Genomic DNA, 22,117 nt, shown 5'->3' with positions numbered 1-22,117 from the left:
AATTTTAGGGCATAAGGACCAGGGAATAGGCCCAGGCCAGGGTCATGGGCACACGACATGTATGGTTGTACAGGACCCCATACGAAGGGCTCTCCACTTGGCTAATGTTCTGCGGGCGCCTTGGTGATGTTGTTAGTGACTTCTGAATCAGGGCTCTCTATTTTGGTCTTGCACTGGGCCCTGCTTCCAGAACAGGAGAAAGCAAAATGCAAGTCCTTGATAAAGGGAAAAGCCAAGCTGGGGAAGACGAGTCTGAAGACCAGTGTGGTGACAGCCCTGGAAGCTGTCAGGGGACGCTTTCTCAAAAGGAGAGGGGGCCGCTTAGGTACTAGAACATGAAAGCAAAGGGGAAGGATTGGTTTTCGTTATAGAGATTATAATTCAAGATAAGTGCCAGGATCAACAGGAAAGAACACATGAGGAGGTAGTTACGGCTTTTCCTCCAAAATTGTAAGATACATTTGTAAAATAAATGGTATTTCAAGAAATGACAGGTCTAACACTTTGTAGTAGCTGCAGAGTCAAATTAGTTAACAAAAACACACCATTCATATCACTAAATAATATGGTTTATCAACTACAAAGGAGAGATACAGTTATTTGATAGATTTTTGGCATCCCGTATAAAGTCCCTAACAGATACAATCTAATTTAAATTTTCAAATGCAATTATGAGATAGTATCTGTAGTCCTGCTTTGACTTTCTGTAATCCACACGATTTAAATTTTTACTCAATTCCTTGCAAACAGAATTCTTACATATACTCTAAATTCCTATATGTTTTTTTTATTTCTGATAAGCTCTTATAAAACCCTATGAAGGCTCACCCCATCAATGATAAGGGTTGCAGCATTCACCATTTTCACAAAAATATATGTATATAAATCTTCAAGTCATTATCTACTCAGAGCACTATACTGTTAACTTGGATTTATGGAAAACAAAAAGATTAACACAGGGAAAAGTTATTTATATGAACAATCTCTTCTTCCTAAAATTATTCTCCGATTTATTTTAAAGAATCCTTTGTCATGTAATAGCACATGTTGGAAAAGAAGGTGATTATAATTTTATTCTAAACAATGCATCAACTAATCCTATATTAAAGTAACATGCTAATATAAGAGTTTAAAAAAAATTTGTAACAGAGTTTAAAATATTTCTAACAAAATAATTTTGTTAGAAAAATTTTCATTTATAAATATTTAATGTCCAGGCTAAACCTCTTATTCAAAAAAAAATGAGATAAACTAAAAAATGACACTGTATGCTAGGCCTAACAATCCATCTTTACTTTTGTTTATAGATACAGGTTAACTGTTAAATAAAAAATTCTACAGAAGATATAATCACTCCTACTATTCCTAATCCCTGTCCAAAATATATGGCATAGTTTTCTCAGTGGTATAAGGAAGAAAGGAAGCCCAGGAATTGTTTATTCTCTGAACGTACTGCAATTAATAATGGAAGATTGGGTAAAATTTTTCCACAAAAAAAAATGGATGGATGGATGAATGGATGGGTGGATGGATAGATGGGTGGGTGGATGGATGGATGGATGGATGGATGGATGGATGGATGGGTGGATGGATAGAGGGGTGGATGGATGGGTGGATGGATGGGTGGATGGATGGGTGGGTGGATGGATGGGTGGGTGGATGGGTGGGTGGATGGATGGGTGGGTGGATGGATGGATGGATGGATGGATGGATGGATGGATGGATGGATAGATGGATAGATGGATAGATGGATAGATAGATGGATAGATGGGTAGATGGATGAATGGATGGATAGATGGATTGGTAGATGGATAAAAGAGCCTCCAAGAGGGGCACAGGCTTTGGAGCTCAACAAATACCTGAACATTCTTGATTATGTCTGCTTGACTTTGGCAATTTACTCACTATCTCCAAGTCTTGCATTTCACATCTACAAAACAGAGTTTATAACTTTGTTTTAAAGGATATTAGTGTAGAACATAAAATGTTCCCGTAACATAAATGCTGAATAAAAATAAATCTATATTGGCTCACAGTAGGTCAACTACCTGATATGGAATTTTATTTTTAATAATAAACTTTGTTTTTTAGAGGAGTTTTAGGTTCAGAGCAAAACTGAGCAGAAGGTACAGAGATTTCTCATTTATCCTTTGCCTTCAGTCATGTATAGCCTCCCCCATCGTCCACATCTCCTGTGAGTGGCACCTTTGTTACACTGATGAACCTACATCAATACATCACTGTCACCCAAAGTTCATAGTCTGCAGGAGCATTCAGTCTTGGCGGTGTGCATTCCACAGGTTTGGACAAGTGTATAGTGGTATGGGTCCCTTATTACAGTCTTACATAAAATAGTTTCATGGCCCTAAAAATCCTATGGGCTCCAGCTATTTGTCTCGATTGGCTATATTTATTTAAGTCTACTTCTGGGCTCTATATTCTGTATTATTGCTCTATTTGTCTATTCTTTCACCAATATGTCACTGTCTTTGTTACTATAGCTTTATAGTAAGCCAGTATGTGGGTAGTATCAGTCCTGCTGAGATGGGATTTTGTAAGAGAAAAAGGAATTAGGGACTTCAAAAACTGGAATTAATTCCAATTTGATATGTGGGAAAACATGATATTAATAAAAATGTAGAATATTTAACAAGTCATTTTATGTGCATGTTTGAGCTACTCTGAAATAAGTAAAAATCGGGATATTTTAGACATTGCAACTACATTCAACTGATGCGATATTATCAGAAAAAACTAAAATTGCTAGAGCTTGTATCCATTTCCATGTGCAAAAAATAGAACAACCCCTGCCCTTATTCCTATCACAAGGATATTATGATAAAGGAAGATAAAATATGCTTGAAATTACGATGAGCTATTTGAAAGGTTGGAGACACGTGTTTGTGTGTAGAAGCTCCTCTTCCTCCTGAAGGGCTGTGATATTACTTTGATTATTTCTTCAAGTGGTGCTCCAGGACAAGCTCACTCAGCCACTGCGCCATCATCCTAATAACTCTGTTGCCGGAAATTACTCCTTATGTCTGGTGCTCTGGCAGTAATGATTGAATAGCTCACATAATTCAAAATCATGAATTGCAATATTTTATTTTGGACTCCATCCATGTGTAGAAACTTAAAAGAGTGGCACCAAAAATATCTTTATTTATAATGAATTGCTTTATCCAGAAAGGTCAAATTACTCTCCTTGCGGCATTATCTTAAATTCACTTAAAGAATTAAATAAATCACTGATGACTCTTTTTTTTTTTTACTTTCCTACATTTATCTGATTAAGGTCATGCCTCATTTTTAAAAAATCTTACTTCAGAAGTTTTATGAGCACATCTATGTCAAACTCAGGTTTCGCCAAAGTTGAAGCACCCCTAAAATAAGTATGGAAGCAAAGTATTAATTATTACCTTAGTGGGTAATAAGCAGGCTGGGAGTAGATACAGAGTAAAGTATGGATGCCATCCTGATGTTAAATCCCAGGGTAGTTTCCCGCCCTCTTGGTTTGGATGTTTTATAAGACTACAGATTTTCTTTTTATGATACAAGAGCTCTTAAGTGCTTCGCAATGGAGTATATAAAAATATCACTTTCCAAAAAGCAGAAAAAATAATTCATGTGATTACAAACACTAGCAATCTTTCTTTTATTATAACCTTGATAATCAGATCACTATCTCCATAGAACTGCACTGACATTCTTTTTTGCACTGTTTTTGCTCCAGAAAATTGTATCCGCAGAAATCCCCTTGTCTTACTTGCCATCATCTTGACATATTGCTACTTCTACAGATTAGACATATTTGCATCATAGACATAGATCCTCCTAGACTTGCTAGCTCATTTCATTTTATATTGTAACATCATGCCTGTGGATTTATATTATTAAAAATCTCATGAGAATGTCAATGACACAAAATCCCATTATGGTGAAGGGAAATTAGTGACGTTAGAAAACATTGTGAAAAGTGACTAGAATACTTCATTTCTGAGAGATTTGTCTCGTGGCAATGGAAAACTGCTAGATATAATTACTTGAATATATTTCTGTGTGACTTTTTTTCTTTAAATAGTATTCTCATAAAAGATAAACTTAAAAGAAACTAAGCAACTGGACACCAAAAAACCCAGATGTTTTCTGTTTGATTGTCACTTGTTTCACTTAGTCGATGGCTCTGCAGTCCAGGCCAGAGAAAGGGAGCGGGGAGGGAGCCCTCATCCACTTGTCCCTTACTGTTCTGTCCCAGCACACATCTCCACAGCATGCGTCAGGAAACCTGGCAGGGATTAAGCCATGGTATTGGAAACTTAAGCCAACTACTATTTCATGCTACTGATAAATTAGAATTCACCAGGTTGATTTAAAAGCAATCTGGGGATAGAAGTCAACTCCTTCAAATTTTGCAGTAGATAAAAGGGGGTCTTTTCTTTATATTTTTTCCCATTTTATTTTAATTTTATTTTGAGATATGACATCCTGTCCCACCCTTGTTTACACCATGGGGCAAGTTATTCAGTGACAGCTACAGGAATAGCTTCCGCAGCCATTACTCTCATTCACAGCATGAACGAAAACGAGCTGGATGCTTTTCAGCCGACCGGGCAGAGCGATGAATCTGTCACGTGTCCCCAGTTGTGTATGCTGCTGGCCAAGTCACTTTTATTCCCCTTGCTGATATGGATATTAATGTGAAGATTTCCCCAGAGTCTCTTGCCTTTATGCAAAGGAAGGCTGGGTGTTTCATTTAAAAAAAAAGAGAGAGGGAGAGAGAGACTGCATATGAGTTTTCTGTTTGAATTTATGGAGCTTAGTAGTGCACAATTATTTATTGCCCAGCTGACAGGGAGCACGGTGCACATTACCAATCGTCTGCTCGCTGATTTAAAGTCACTTCTGGAGACTAGAGCTGATATTGGCTCAATTACTTTATCAGATACGTTAGGTCTAAAATAGCATGGGTATCGTGAAGACAGAAAACTTTTAAATCTTTAAAACAGAACTGGAAAGTTGCACTCAAAGGAAAGTGCAGGGCTCAGTAGTTAAATGATAGACATGCTATTTTGATAACAAATCATTGTTATTAAGGCCCCCTAGTGGGAAGAGGATAGCTTTTGTAGTCAGAAATGACAGGGGACTGGGCTCCTCTATTAGCTGAGGGACATCAAACAATGGAAGGGATGGGATCAATTTTCAGGATAACTCTGAGACTTAAATGAGATGGTCCACGCCCCGGACCTGGCAGGCCCGGCAGACACGTGCACCCGTCTCCCCGCTCACAGCCGTTGGCTCTGCCTTTTTTCCCCACAACAGTTCTATGACGACCACGCGCGGATGTCTGCCACCAGCCGTTTTCTCAACGAGGAAAAGAAGCCTCCCACTGCGAAACTTTGACATGGGTCTGGCCATGACAGTCTGGGTCAATTGTGACTCAGAATTTGGGTTGGACTCAAGAACCAATATCAATATTTAAGATGTCTTTCAAAGATCCTTCTCCTCACCCTTGCCTTGTAATTGATATTCCAACCTCTTTTCTTAGTCTCCTTGTCATATCTGACACCTTGTCCCCATTAAAGAACTATGACTTTCTCACCGTTCTCTATTTTTGCTGCATACAAGTTTGCAGAATAGGTGGAGTGAGAGTGAGTGAGACGTGAACGACAGTTTTCTCTGCCGTCCTGAGTGGCCAGAGAAGCTGCACTCACACGGTCTACTCTGTTACATGTTGGTTTCCTCCCAAGTGCCCTGTCCTTTTCCCCTACGAGTGGATTTAAAATATATTCTTATACGTTAGATATCTTAATCAGAAAAGTAATATCATTTACAAATATTTTATGAATTATTTGGGAAAAAGGATCTAACTTTTGGAGGACTGAGAATAAAATATAACATTTCTGACTTACATCAATATCCTTATTAAATACATTTACCTTGTAACTTATTAATACTGTGAGGTGGTAAAGAGAACTGAATAATTTATACAAAGCAGAAAGACTTCCCAGTCGTCAGGAGGAAGCTTTGAAAGGAGGCTGGCAATTCCATCAGGTTTCCTTCTATGTCACTCGGAATAGCGGACTAGGCAGCACTAACCAACAGTCCTCCAACATCAATCACTTACAAAACAAAATGTCATCTCCTCTCATACCCACATCCCATCACGTATAAACTGAGGTCTCCTCCTTATGTTGTCATTGTCCTCACTCCCAGAACTGTCTACTAGACTATGCCCCACCTGGAGCATGGCTGGTCTTGGCAGCAGAGAGAAGACAATGACAGGTCCCACAAGGACCAATATTCAACCTGTGCTTGACAGTTACTGGACAGAACTGGCCACATGCACCAAACAAAGACAGGGATGTAGGAAGTGAAATTCTGACACATACCCGCAAGAACTGGACCATTTGGGAAATGGCACTAATTGCTATCAAACTATAGATGAGGCTGTTAGCAGCCGAGAGAGGCACCTAGGAAATGCGCACATACTAAGCAGCCGGCCCCAGGCTTGGTACTTGGAAGGTGCCCAGAAAAGAGTTGCTGAGTGATAAAAAATGTATCGTTAGAAACGAGGCTGAATGGCAATCATTTTAAAAATCTATCTTCTTAGTAAGCCTCAGACTACCTGTTGAAGAAAGGCAGAGATTTGTAGTATGTAATGCTGGAACCAAATGAATTCGGCGTGAACTGCATGGCAAGTTATAATCAATAACCTCCAATTCCTTATTTTTAAAATGTAAATGAAACCACCTGCCCTAGGGTAGAATGCAAAAGTACTTTTTAAGCTGCAATATGCTTAAATATTAAATAGATCTCATTTCTGTCATCCAGAATGAAGCCACACAAGAAAACCCAGCTGGGAGAGGTTTATAATCCAAATAAAAAATCAAAATTGCAATTATAAGCACAGATGGAAATATGCAGCTCTGGATAGAGTCACTATGCACAAATCCAGGAGCAATTTTAAAGCAAAGGATATTGATTGCAGACGAGAGATCTCCTCGACTGAACAGTATAGCATCTCCACCCAAATCCCCTCGAGTTTTCCCATGCCCTGCCTGCCAGCGTCACACGCATCATCCTGTGGTGAGTTCACTGGCGCCCTGCGGCTCAGCTGAATACATGAGTCAGTAAACAATGAAAAATATGTTGAGGCGTGCTGTCACTTAAGGCATAAATGTAAGTGGGCTAGAATTACAGAGGAGGGAAACAGGATGTGGAAGCAGGAGAAGAAGGGACGTGTGAGTGATTAAACATGAGGTCATGCATCAGGGACACACGCGTGAGCCAAGGAAGGGTTGTGACGATGAAGACATGCGGACTATGATGGATGAGATCTGTGTTCAAAGTACAAATGCACATAACGTTGTTAAGAAGCCAAGCATTGTTTAAAGCAATTCATTGGGTTCCTTAAAGCTGATGACCAACCCAGTTGCTCCTTGGTCCACGAAGGAGCAATTAGAGATAAGTGTAGAGGGGCCTTCAGGTCCGGCCGTTTGGCCTCTGTGCTGAGGACTGGCAATATTCCTTGCGTACTTGGATTGCATTGCCTGCGCTTTTATCTCTCCTCTCACTTGGGCATACATTTGATATTCAGAGAAAATCCAGGGTAACTAATAAATGCTGCAAGCACAAATGAATATTATTTCTATGCAGATTTTTTTGGCAACTGCATAAAACATTTGGAGAGAGTAACCCAGCCTCAGGAGCACGGATGGAGAAGGGAGGCTGTGCATTCTAATCACATGCTTCCCTGCAGCCCTGTGCTTACTCTCCTTGGGGCTCCCCTCTGTCCCCTGGCTGCACCACCGTCTGGCTCACCATACTGACAGTTCCCATGGTATGAGTTAACTGATGATAGGGTAGTGATCATTTAGAATCCTAATCAAGAACTACCAACGAAGTGATTCATAAATCAAAGCCCATGATTTTGTGTTACAAACATTCAGAACTTCTAAGTGGCCATTGAGCATCCCCTTTACATTCTACATCCTTTCAGGAGGTACAAGATGGAGGCAAAATATACAGATAATTTGAAGCCAGAAAATATAGACATTGTTCTAGCACTTACTAGTGATACCTGACTGAATCACTTCATGTCTCTTAGTGAATGTTAGTTACATCAAATTTGAGAGTATAAGAAAGTACTCTCTGTAGGATTATGTGCATAATTTATGTGAACATTTTATACACTCCACAGCAAAATACAAACATAAGGAAAGTTATAAAACTTCACGACCTTAGACAGTTGACTGAGAAACTCTCTGTGCATCGTATAGATGGACTTCAGTGGTTAGCTAGCAGGATATTGACACATAACAACAATGTAAAGAAACGAAAAAGGGAGAACGATCTTCCTTAGACAGGCATGCCCCAAACAAACCACAACTAAGTGCCAAAGAGTAGGTGGATATTCACTTTGTGGAAAGCATTTTACACAGAGGACAAAGGGACTCAATTTATATTCAAAGCTAAGCACACATTTTACGAACAGCTAAATGCTGATTACTCTTGTGCAATTTTGTTTTAATTAAATACTACCATTAAGAACACTAAATAATGTGCTAACCTTTCAGTTTGTGGGTAAGATATGAATCTGAGGTTCTCCATCATCAAAGTGTTACAGCCTTCGACTGAGACACCCCGTGGTTTCCCAGCATTGCCGCCCCCCCCAGCTCTGTGCAGACAGACAACCCGCACATGAACTCTGTGTTCACCTTGAATTCGGACGTGCCAGCCAGCTTCAGCACTGCCTGGATGCAGATTCCCGTGGGAACACCCTCGATGGGGAAATCGGAACGGAGCCACGAGATCCGATTTCGTTTTGACTGTCACTACCAGCCATGAAACATGCAGCACTATCCACAGTGACCTTGCAAGAGAACAGAAAGTCCCAAACCAGCGTCGTCTTTGACCTATCACACACTGAAACTTGGAGAATTGAAGTGATTTGCAAAAGATCACTTAAAGTTGGTGGCACAGTAAGATTGAAAAAAGGCAAACTTTGTACAAACCATTAAATGGATGTTAGTTAGTGCCTCTGGAAAATTAAAAAATTGAGAAATATTACTTCTTTAATATATCTAGCAAAAAACCCCACAAAACTATAGTTGTTACTTAAGGTTTTTAATGAAAAATGTATGTACAAAATGCCATGAGCCAAGAGACAGACTTGAGAACTCAGAGCCTTGGTTCCCTCACACAGCACAGAGTGTGTTTGGGTGCTTCCTAGTTTGTGTGGTTTTCGGGACTGTCACAGGGTCCAAAGTACGTGGAAATACTGTTTGATACCTTCAACGGTATTGCAACACATCTTGGGTTGCATGAACTTAATACGCTTGAGATACACCATTTCTGCAGAAGACACAACTCTTTTCAATCAAAATACAACACTTTACAGGAACAAGAAGTCAATATCAGTGCGTACAGAAGTCAAATCCATCCTACCTTCGGGGCTTGGAATAAGTAGTCAGAAGGCTTTCACGGTAGGACGGCCTTTAAGATGGGGTGAAAATCTCCACTTATCAGTCACGTGGTACTTAGCAGGCACAAACACAATCACAAATTCTGTATCGTTCTATAATATTGGAATGTTAATGCCTAAATCTAGCTTCATTATATACAGGGGTTGGCATAAGTAGGTTTAGAGTTGTTTGTATGGAAATAGTACAGCTAATAACTAAGTAGTAATATAATACTAAACTCTGTGCTTCACATATTCACAACTGTAAACCTGCTTTTGCCCGGCCTATATTAAATAAGTTACTACGTCCTTGAAGGAATTAGTTTCTTCACTTACAAAATTGGAATAATAGTAAAAACTTGGTTAGGGTTTTCCATAGGTCTCAGAAGAAACAGTATATGGAAGGAGCCTAAGAAAATGCCTTCTGCATGGTAAATCAGCAATAAATTCAAATATTATCACTATGTTCATCGATAACTATATATTGAAACATTCCATGATCAGTTTGTTTTATATAACAAGAGAAGCAAGCCTTGGAAAAGTGATTTGCGCTCTTAATCTATCTCAAAATTACAACCAAAATTCACATTAGGAAATGCAGATCCTGAAAAACCAGTAATTGGACAAAAAGTTTACTTTGGAAAGAAGAGTGAGAATCGAAATGCATATACACTTTTATCAGGTAGGTGCTAGGCTCTTGAAAGAACAGTGAAGAGCCAAAAACATAAAAATAAAGAAGGTGTGAAGAAGTAATTTTATTGGCTGTCTCTTGTTCCCTTCAGAGATAAACAAGAAGAATTGCTTTGCTCTGGGAATGTTAAGTTGTTCCCCCAACGCCCCTTATTCATCTTCTACATTCAAAGCCATCACGGTGTGCAATGACGGACTTGCTCCCCCAAGTTTGTTATTGGCGATACCATGCTTGAAATCTCCGGGGGCAGGAGAAACAAAAACAGCTATCGCTCCACGAAGACGGCCTTTGCACATCAGTCCTCTAATTTAAGCCAATAAAAATGACTGCATCATTAAAACAAAACAAAAAAACATAAGGACTGAAGAATCAAGGCAATCATGTCTCAAGAGGTTACTTATTAGATCCCCCCCTTTTATTTTTAAAAAAGCTTCAATATTTTTTCAATTCCATTTAGATAAATATAAATAATGAGAACTGTTGGTTAAGCATTTTCATGACTTCAGTGTATGTGTGTGTGAATTGAATGTTGAAAAGAGCGTGCGATAGGATTTCAAGAACAAGTACTCTGCATCCTCACATTTCAGGGAAAGTTGATTTAAGCGAGCTGCTGATGTGCCCAGCGCTGCGGTGGAGGGCACATCCAGGCACTGCTCTCGTTTCTCCGAGGGGACCCGACCTGTCTGGGCGGCTCCGGGCACTGGCAGCACCGCCGCTCTGCGGGGCCAAGGCACAGAGCGCACTGATAAGTCACCAGACAGTTTCACGTGCTTGTCATAGCCTTTGTGTCACGATTTCATGACAAGAGGATGTAAGACGATGAACTTCGTGGAGAGAATGTTACAGCAAGCCCGTCAAGGCCTGGCAGGCCCACATTTGACCTGCCGTCTGCTCCTCTCACTGTCTCCCCAGAAGCGCGTGTCAGTCTCACTCGGTCAAGTTCTCAAACACAGCGCCTCAAGTGGGGAGGGTGCGAACACAGTCAAGTTGTCGCCAGCCCTGCCGGGGGGCATCCAGGCTTTCTGGTGGTGATACTGATTTGGAAAGCCAAACTTAGAGCATCGTGCCTCTAGGAAATCAGAATGTAAACTTTGCCTTTTAAAGTTGTAAAATTAAGACATCGTAACAAGCACCCCACGTCAGTAAGGTCTCTACAGTACCTGCATTCCTGTGTAAGACCGTGATGAGCTGGGACCGGCCAACGGGGGCACCACAGCCTGTAAGTCCCACGTTAATAATGAATTAATAGGGTTAAAGGCCTACTATGCAGCATTTTGGGACAAAGAAACACTGACTGAATAACTGTTACTATGAATGCCAGCAATGTTAGCTCTATGCAAACATTAACAGGTACCAACCACAAAAGAAATTTCAAAATATAAAAAAAGAAACAAATATTTCATATATATATGTGTGTGTGTGTAGTTAATGTTGCTTATTTGGAGGTCTGGGGTTAGAGTTAAAATTCAGGGTGATGTTATTAAGCCTCTCTTAGGCATATACATATGCTTATATATACACATATATATACCCACATATACACACACATATATATATATTAATTAATGCTTTAAAATAAAGTTTTATTTCGAATCTAGAAAGAAATTAAAGATAACTTCGTCAAGCCATGGCATAGAGAAAGGGATCATCTACTTCCTGCTTCTCTGAGGCTGCACCACACCACGCAAAAGCCAACACACTGTCAGAGTAATTTCTAATCTCTTTATATTCTCTACAACAGAGTAGCCCTATATTCAAGCACTTTCCATGAAAAAAAAAGCAAATAAATAACTAATTTGCTTGAAAAAATTCAAGACTACTTTCCTGGATAATCTCTTCCCTAATCATATCACATTTGTACAATTTAAAAAATTATAAAATTTAACACAAAACATTATTAAGCCTTGTGTCAGCAAAATTTGAAGTGTATGCATGCACACAGATACAGTGATGCATACACATATGTCGGTATTTATATTTCAATTTAATACTTAGTAAATAAAAAGGTGACTATGAAAAAAACTATAAAGATATACATTTCTCTTCAAATTGTAGTTTTCTCCATGTTTCAGGCTCAGTTTAGGTGAGCCATCATCTCCACACAGCATCTGTGTCTAAGGACACAGATTTCTTCTGATTTTCATTCTGTCACTCCATTGTCCTTACCTACGTAGGGACAACAGCTGACTTACTCTATGGAAGCTGATTTACTCTATCCATAGAAGAAAGGAGGAGGTGAGGAAATAAAGAGGGAGACCAGAGTGCTGCTAGGTGTCAGTGAGTGAGAACTTAGCCTTGTGGAAACAGACAGGGTGCTGGGAAATGTAGTCTCCAGCTGGACTTCCAGGGACCCTTGTAATACCAGCGTGAAAGGGGGCAGGCAGTGTGAGAATGGATACTGGGGTAAGTTAGCAAGCGCTGCCGCATTGATGCATTTTCTAATTCTAAACTTCAATAACCTAAAAATGTCACCACAGGGAAATCCACTAGTACTTTGAAATTGAGATTCCCTAGATGCTGTCTCTTGTGTAAATGAGTACTGTTTAAAGCTTGCTTTGTCAGCCAGAGCCGTTATGAGTCCCTGCCCACTGCACGCACTCCCCAGGCTATGTTGGGAGCAGAAGACAGCAGTGAGGTCACACTTAGCTGTGAGCAGAAATGGCCAATGGCATTCTCCTTTCTGAACATTATGGCACCCAGAGATCTCACGATGATTTATATTTAGCAGTGGAATGTAGCTTTGTGACAGAAGGGTATATTTGACAAAACCACATAAAATATCAAATCACACCTCAATAATATGAAAGTGTTCCTTAATTTTTTACTTAATAACAGTCTTATTTAATTCACGCAAGACCAACATCACCATTGAGGACAGTTAAAACGTTCAAATGTAATCATACCTGACTTGTTCTGGACACAAGAGTCTTACGTGTACCTGCTGTCATTAAAAATAAGCGGAACCCATGGGTTGCTCAGGTACGACTTCAATTAACGAAGCTTAAAATTTGTGATTCAGTTTCGGCAATCTTTAGGTTTTCGACTTAAATATCCTATCCAGTTAATTTTCATGAATGTTAATAACAATTGTCAAATAATTTTTAAATGCTAGGTTTAACTACTAAGGAAATAAAATTTGCTTTCTAGAGAAGAGTCCCAATTCTTAAAATTCGTATTTACCATAGACCAAGGGCAGGGTTAAAGGAAGGCTATATATTTGTCCACAAATCAGATACTTGCAGGATACTTGCAGAAATGCACAGCATAGTGAACAAATAATCAATAATCAAAATTACACTTATTTACTCAATAAATATTCATACGTTCATTGCATTCATTCTTCATTCAGGGTCTTATGATAAAAGGAATTCAATAGAGGAAATAAAATGTCTTTGGCCCTAATAACATTTAAATTCTAGAAGGAAATACGGGTAATAAATATATAATTTTGATGAGTTTCATGAAAGGAGATGCAGATATATCATTCACTGGGGCACCCATTCTGCTCTGGGGAGATTAGTGAAGTGTGTGACATCTTAGTCAATACGAAAAGGATGACGTAGCCTTATGTATATGAAGATGTAGTCATGGGGAAGAGGAGTTCCAGGAAGAAGCAGTTTCCTGGTCTACTGGCTGGATGTAGGAGAGAACGTGTGTGTAGAACCAACTGAAATCTCGTTTTTCTGAAGCATGGGTACACATGGAGGTAGAGGGCAATGACATAAAGCTTGGGATGGGCGGAGACAATGCTGTACAGAGACTTACTATTTATATTAATCATTTATAACTTTTTGTGGATGGCAATAGGAATTAGGAAGAATGGCCAAGAGACTCTATCACTAGTCTAGGCAGTAAAGGGCAGTGGCTGTCTGGTCGACAGGAATGGCATTGGAGGTGAAAAGAAGGTGACGGAGGAGAGAAGGGTTTGGACCAATAGACTGGTGATGGACTGAGGCAGGAGTGAGAAGTAGAAGAGTGGAGGGTGATTCCAAATTTATTGGTTTCAGCAGCCAGGCCACAGCATTATCACTGAATGAGACTGAGAACAGTGAAGGAAGGGTTTGTCCAAGTGGAGGCAGGGATTATGAGTGTATTGGTTTTTCTTTAAGACATCTCAGTAGAGAGATCTAGTGAGGCATTAAATATATAGTTTGTAACTATGTATTTAATGCCTATAGTTGGAGGCATTAAATATGGATATATAAATATCTAGATTGCAGTTGGAAATTCAAGAGTTCCCAGTCTATCTCTGGTAGTTAAATCCTTGGAAGGGAATGAGATTACTTAGGGAGAATATTTACGGACAACAAATCCATCTTACGGCATATTGAACCAAGACATAGAATTGAGGTGAATGATATTCTTTCACGTCACCAAATGATCTAAGTGGAGTTATTCACACAATTCTCCATTTTTAGCATAGACCTAGGATCAAAAAGAGTAACCTTCTTTTCTGGAAAAGTAATGATTTTTAATAATTGGTGTTGGTATCAAGAATAAAAACAGTTCATTTAAAACAGTCTGAAAATTACAAAATGTAACAATCAAATAATTTTAATTGCTAGGTAATGAAAGCAAGTTAATTTCAACAGAAATGACCTAAATAATACAGTGAATATAATAGTCAAGGACTATGAAAGTGGTATTATGTATCCTAGTAACAGATTGCTAGTGAATGAAATTAAGTGTATTTTATTAGATTATAAATAGAACATTTTTATCTAAAATTTTTTTCTTTAGCCTATCTATCTCTACATAGGCTCAAGAAAAGGTAAGGTGAAAAGTTAAAGTTTCCGGTTCTATTGAAATGTTTTATTTGGAACCATGGTTCTTATAATAAGAAAATAACAAGGTACCTGGGTACTTTGTTAGGAGGAAACACCCACGAGAGTTACAAGACCTATATTTATATCTTTATTTTCCTCTTTACTTAAATTTTGTGAACTGCAGGGTTTTCATTTAAAAAAATAAATTATAAATACTTCAATCACTGTACAAACCATTTGTGAAGAATAAAAGAAGATCAGGTTAGAGATTTTATTATAAAGTCCAAAGCAGATTAGTTGCTATTTAGAATTTTTGTCATGTAAATAAAGAACATGATTATCCTATGATTCAAGCAGAGGATATTTTTTTTAAAAAAAAGACATCTGCAACATCATAAATTCATTTCAGAGCACATGAGAGCAAAGAAAAAGGTCACATCTACTAGGCCCCTGATGATACATCTTGGAGAAAGTCACACTGACATCAAAGAGGACTGTTTACCTGCATCTGCGGCGCCGGCACAAAGGAGGAAGACACGAGGGCGCTGCAACAATGTGAGCATAGTGAGGGTGCATAATTCAAAGCTAGATATTAAACAGCTACATGAATGTCTTTGAAATAGTGAAACTCTTTGAAAACCTAGGAAGTTCATCGGCAAATGAGAGCTCTGGAAATCTCACATACTATGTAAAAAATGAAGCCTTAAGTGAGTTTCCATTGTTACAAGTTAACATTGTAAATTGAACTAGTCTTCCTTTTTCATAAAAATTTATAAACTTCATAAATAACATTGACTTGCTTCCCTGAAAAGATGACTTGTTAATGTGATCAGTATTTTAAATGAATTTCCCCCATTTGACTTAATGGCTCCCACCAGTCTTTTTTTCTATGCACTAGATCTTTGGCTTCCTCACGCTGGCAGTCACAGAAGCTAGAAGTTGAAGTAACTAACCTTTCTCAAAACTTCTGCTGACCTAACTCTCCATCACAGACAAGTAGCTGTACCTAAACCATGCATGACACATGTCCGCAATATATACAAGCACAAGTGAGATCAGCTTTCCTCTCTCACAGGAGTCATTAAATGGGAGACGTGAACAATATAAATTACTTCCTGTCATCTTCTTACATTTGATTGGTTGAAGGATCCATTTATAAAATGCTGCCAACATGAAAAAGAACTGGCGATATGATACCCACTTATGATCAATTTGAAATTTTGTTCAATTTTATATTCACACTACTTTCTGATGGTCTCTCTTTTCAAAATGGGATTCCTTTGATAGTCAGGCATCTTATATCTTATTTCTTTGGGCTAAGATCTCTATTTTCACTGCTTCCTTAGGAAAATTAGAATTTCTGTCTTCCACAATATTAAGTAGAGGCTTTTTTAAAGTGCTTATGACTTGACAAAAAAGTGCATTAGCTGTGAAAACTGACAAGACTTTTGTGCTTGTGGAGCCTGTGAGAAGCAGCAAACCCTCTATTACCAGCATATTGCTCTTTATTATAAAATATGACTCCCATTAGTTTTGGGCTACAGCCAACTCTCTCCTCATAGTTTAAAAAGGAGTTACCTTGACAAGATGCGACTTAAATCACATCTTGATCTATATTATGAACACAAAAGAACTCTTTCTGCATTAAAGTGACAATAAGAGTCTGATTTATAATCCTAAAGCAAAGAAATTCAGAGTTAAATAAATCAAATGACTTAGCACTTGTCCCCAGGTTTTTTTTTTTTTGCAAGAGTGTGAAATCTATGAGAAAAAAGAATAAATGTTATACCAAATATTCCATCTGTAAACACACAGCACTATGTAGGTTTATTAAGCATGCACTTTCAGTTTTGTGAATTTCAAAAAGATAATTAGAAATAAGACAACTGTCTCCTCAAAACTATAATGTAATCTGTGGAGTTCCTAGACCCATAATAACCGTGTGCTTTTTTTCTTTTTCTTTTTGATTTGAAGCATGATACAGGTTTACAGATAGTTCACATATTTCATCGTCTCAAACACCCTAAGAAAAATTTATTTCTTGTCAACTTACATTAAGCCACCTTGTATTTGTCTGAAGCCCCCAAGCCTAATAACTCTCCAGGATGTAAAACAAAACATCTCTACAGAGAATATCTAGCCCCAAGGGAAAAGAGACAACCACTTATTCATTTAAAAAAGATATAATCAATATCAAGGACTATTCTGAATGCAGGAAAATTAGACAAAATGCATGCCGTCATGGAGCTTACTTTATGGACAGCTCTGACATATACACAAATATAAGACAATTGTCTAAGTTATCTTGTGACCTGCAGGGTAGATCAGACAATGGAAGGTACACACGGGGCCAGGTTATTGCAGGAATACTTTCGGGGAAGAAAAACACATTAAACTGTGTTTGGAGGGTGAATGGGGAGGTGCAGTGCTGTCCCTGGAAGGAACACCATGACAGGAAGCCTGACTTGAAGACATCTGAGCTGGCAGGGTCACAAGAAGAGCAGTTCCGTGGGGATGGAGAAGACATGTGGGAGAGTCTTAGGCATGTGTCTGGGATATCCAGGGTAAGCGTTTCTCAGACACAGATTGGAAAACATCGTTCAAGACTTAGGATGCAAATGGAACTTCCTTATGACCCAGTGATTTCTCTTCCAGGCATATATCCAAAGGAACTCAAAACTCTAATTTGAAAGAATATAGGCACCTCTATATTCATTGCAGCATTATTTACAATCACCTCACTATAGAAGCAGCCCAAGTGTCCATTAGTAGGTGAATGGATAAAAAAGCCGCGATACATTTACACAATGGAGTACTACTCAGCCATAAAAAAGAATGAAATCTTACCATTTACAGCAGGATAGACGGACCTAAAGGGTATCATGCTAAGTGAAATAAGTCAGCCAGAAAAAGACAGATACCATATAATTACACTTATATGTGGGATCTAAAGAACAAAATTAACAAACAAGACAGAAACAAACTCATAGACACAGAGAACAGACTGACAGCTCCCAGAGCAGACAGGATTGGAGGACTGGGTTAAAAAATGGAAGGAATTAAAAAGTACAAATAGGTAGTTACAGAATAGCCATGGAGATGTAAATTACAGCATAAGGAATATAGTTAATAATATTGTAATAACTATGTATGGTGCTAGGTGGGTACTGGAAATATTAGGAGAGAATGCTTTGTTAAATTTTTGATTGTCTAACCACTATGCTGTATAACTGAGATTAATACAAAATAATATTAAATGTAAACTTTAGTTGCAAGCAATAAAACAAGATGTAGGATGAGATTTCTCTATAAACACAACCCAATGAGAAATGATGATCATGGACAGCTCAACAACTCCATTCCCCGCAATGGGGTGTCCTCTAACCTGAAGCAAAAATAAAAGACTTCACCCACATTTTCTTTTTGATCTCAAATGCTCCCCAGTGGTTATAATGTACACATGGAAAATGCTGAAAGAGTGACCTGACTAGAAATAATTTAAAAGAAGCCTGCAAACTAAATTCAATACTTTTGATGTTCACATGCAAATAAACTTTACATATTAAGAAAATCAGCAAATATGTTTGCAAAATGTTTAACACTAACATGTATCAGAGGATGAAAAGTGTTTAGAGGATGATGTTTTGGTTAGCACTTTCCTAGAAATTCAATTCCATTTTATAAACAATATACTTTAATTATTAATATTGTTTCTATGCTTTACTAAAATTAACACAAGTTAGCATTTGAATTAACCTTTCAACACTACTCTGCCTTTTAGATTATGTGAAACCTAATATAATAAATTTATTCAAAATTACCAAGAGACATAGGGTTGTACATTACAGGGTCTAGCAGAAGTAAGGCCTGCTTGAGTGTGGTTGGTAGAGTAATAATATGGGTGTAATAATTTATAGTTTTAATTTGAACATTTCACTTAAAATGTCATATAGTGTGGTTGAGTGTGTTATTGTTATGTTACAGAATTACATGCTCATGATTTTGTAAGTGGTGCAGCCACTGTGGAAAACAGTATGTAATTTCCTCAAAAAGCTAAAGATGGAACTACCTTTTGATCCAGCAATCCCACTGTTAGAATTATATCCTAAGAATCCTGAATCAATTCAAAAGAACTTATGCACTCCAATGTTCATAGCAGCATTATTTACAATAGCCAAGTGTTGGAAACAACCTAAGTGCCTATCAGTAAATGAGCAGATACAAAAACTATGGTACATTTACACGATGGAATACTACACAGCGGAAAGAAAGAGGGAACTCCTACCCCTCACCATAGCAACGATGGAACTAGAGAGCATTATGCTAAGTGAAATAAGCCAGGCAGTGAAAGACAACATCATATAATCTTACCTATAAGTGGATCCTAATCAACAAAACCAACAAGCAAGCAAAATAGAACCAGAGACATGGAGATAAAGAACAAACTGACAGTGACCAGACGGGAAGGAGGAAGGGGATGACGGGAGAAAGAAGGGGAAGGGGCAAGTCAAGAACAGGAATAGAGGACTTATGGGCATGGACAATGGGGTGGGGACTGACTGTGGGAGTGGGGCTGGGGGATGGAGCAGGGGAGAGCAATGGAAAAAAAAGGCAGGACAACTGTAACCAAACAACAATAAAAAAATAAACTATTAAAAAAAGATTTTGTAATAAATAAGGGGTGTTACTTTTTTCCAGACCCTCTATTTACACACACAAAATTGAAATTACATCTTTATTCTGCTACTGTATAGTTTTTGTTCCATGGAAATATGTTAAAGTTAATTTAAAATTGGAAAGAAACAATCAGGCCTTTATACTGCTGCTACCAAGGAGAGTATACATTTTAATTAACACAGAACAAAGGAACTAATTACTATTGGGCCCAAATTATCAGTGCAGGAATTAGGACAAATTTTTGTTTGACTTGTTTTAAACAACATACCAAAAGCACTTGTCATGTTTACATAAATTCAATAGTTTTTACTTAAGTTATTCTAAGATAAAGGAACAACTGAGGTAGAAGATCATTTTTATACAATGAAACTTCACTTCAGATTTTTCAAGAAGCATGTTTTATAGATTGAGAGGCTAACACTCCTAACTTCTGAGGACCAGAGCTGACACTGGATCCAGCTCTTACTTGCAGCCCAGGGGCCTGCTCACCAGGTCACATTTAGTCATCATTCCCTGGAGCTGCAGTCACAATTCTTATGCCATGATCGTGGCCATAAGAGAATAGCTTCAACCAAGGACAGCCCCAAAAGGCAAGCCTTCTTTCCACCATTAAATTTTTACCACAACCCAGTGCAGGAATCTGCCTTATTTCATACTGGACCGCTTCAACATTATGAAGATGAAACATGGACAAATACATATAAATAGACGATCAAATTACTTCTCCCAAACAAGTACTAATAATTATAACATCATGATCACATTCCACTATATTTCAGAGATACATTCCCCAGTGCTATATAAGAAAAGGAAGGACTGTGCTTTCAATCAATGCTGCTTTTGTTTTTGTAGTTTAACACAATTGGAACTGAATCTGTAAGCCATCAGCTTAATTGACTAATAGCCCATTAATTACGTGTCAAATAGTTCAACAAAAATAGTAACTTGACTTCATGTACCAATTACTGAGTTCATTGATGGGGAGGCAATTGCTTAAGTTTGTCAAAAAGCTTTAACATTTACTTTTTTATGGGAGAAAAATGAACAATCCCAAATATTTTTAATAAATGCAAATTTATGAAAAAAAATATTAGGCTTAAAGTAGAAGGTGAGTTTGAAACCGAGTTCTACCACTTCTAGCTACTTGTCTTCTGCTTGACTGTTTACTTATTTGTAAAATGAGGTCAGCGTGACTGGATTTTTATCCCACAGGATGTTTAAAAGATGGATGTGATAATAGATTCCAAGTTTTCTTAGAAATCACGTCCTAATATATTTGCATTGGAGGCTATGGCAGTTGGTTAAAAATTACAAATAATTCTAAGCACTGCGAATTATGCAGCCATCAAATTTCCACCATCATAAATCACGTGCTATTTTGGACATTTTCCTATGCTCCTCTGTTTTCCAACCTCCCAACACAGCCTGGGCCAGTGGTGGGACACTATCAAACTTCCCCGCTGTCTGTCTGCCAGCTGGGTCCAGCCTAGAGGAACAACAACAGCAAGAGGTGGGAGAGAGACACGAGGTCCTGGTCCAATCCCCACAGCTCTTCATGAAGTTTCACTGCCCAACTCTGTGCTGATGTTCACAGGCCTTAGCAAGGTATCTTCTCTCCAGATCCCTGTAACTTCATCTCCGTCATCTTTTTTTAAGTTTAAGGGTAATAACAGTGCTCCATGTAACTATACAATATCCTTTGATTTTCATATTCCCTACTTCATCTTTGTAAATACTTTACTACACTCTTTTCAAATTCCTCACTTGACAATGGAATTTCTGTACTAGGGACCTGACAGATAGAAAGCCTTACCACCTGGAAACAATCCAGAACTGCAAAGTATGACATCCGGGTCATTGTTGTTGTTTTCCAGTGGAAAAGTAGCAGTTTGCTTAATTCCATCCCCATCTCTTACACAGTCCACTTTAAAAGTTATAAGATACGCTTTTAGGTAAGGGGTTTCTTTCAGACTACACCAGGGACTAAATGAAGCTAACTGACATATGCTCAAAGTCGATCCCTATGGCTTGCAAATAAATAAAAATAAATGATAGAGTTCAGTGAAGAAATCCACAATATTTCTTGAGAAGCTCTCATGACCAGTTTTTATGAATCTTTGATGCTAATTTTGTGAGAGATCAGGAAACCAACACATAGGATGATGGAAACATCATCACAAAAGCCTTGGATCCAGCCCGTGGAGCATAGTCAAACCTCAGCCAGAGGCGATGTCCCAGGGAAACGGGAGCTCCCTGAAATTTCTGCTTTTCCACTGAACTAGAAGTTGGGCTGCAGAGGTCAAAAGTTTGAGAGAATAAATGAAAACATGAATTCCACAGTGCCGATTCCATAGTTACTCATATTTCTATGGGAAATATTGTAATACATTTTTAAAGGCTTTAAAAATACCACTTGTAATGCTTATTATACATCCCCATTGGAAAATATGATGGACTGTGTCTGCCGCCTGCCTGGAAGATCATGGGCAAGTAAGGGATTACTGCACACTCTGATGGCAA

Source organism: Desmodus rotundus, chromosome 9, assembly GCF_022682495.2.
Source record: "Desmodus rotundus isolate HL8 chromosome 9, HLdesRot8A.1, whole genome shotgun sequence".
NCBI lineage: Eukaryota > Metazoa > Chordata > Mammalia > Chiroptera > Phyllostomidae > Desmodus > Desmodus rotundus.
This window is presented reverse-complemented; position numbering follows the sequence as displayed.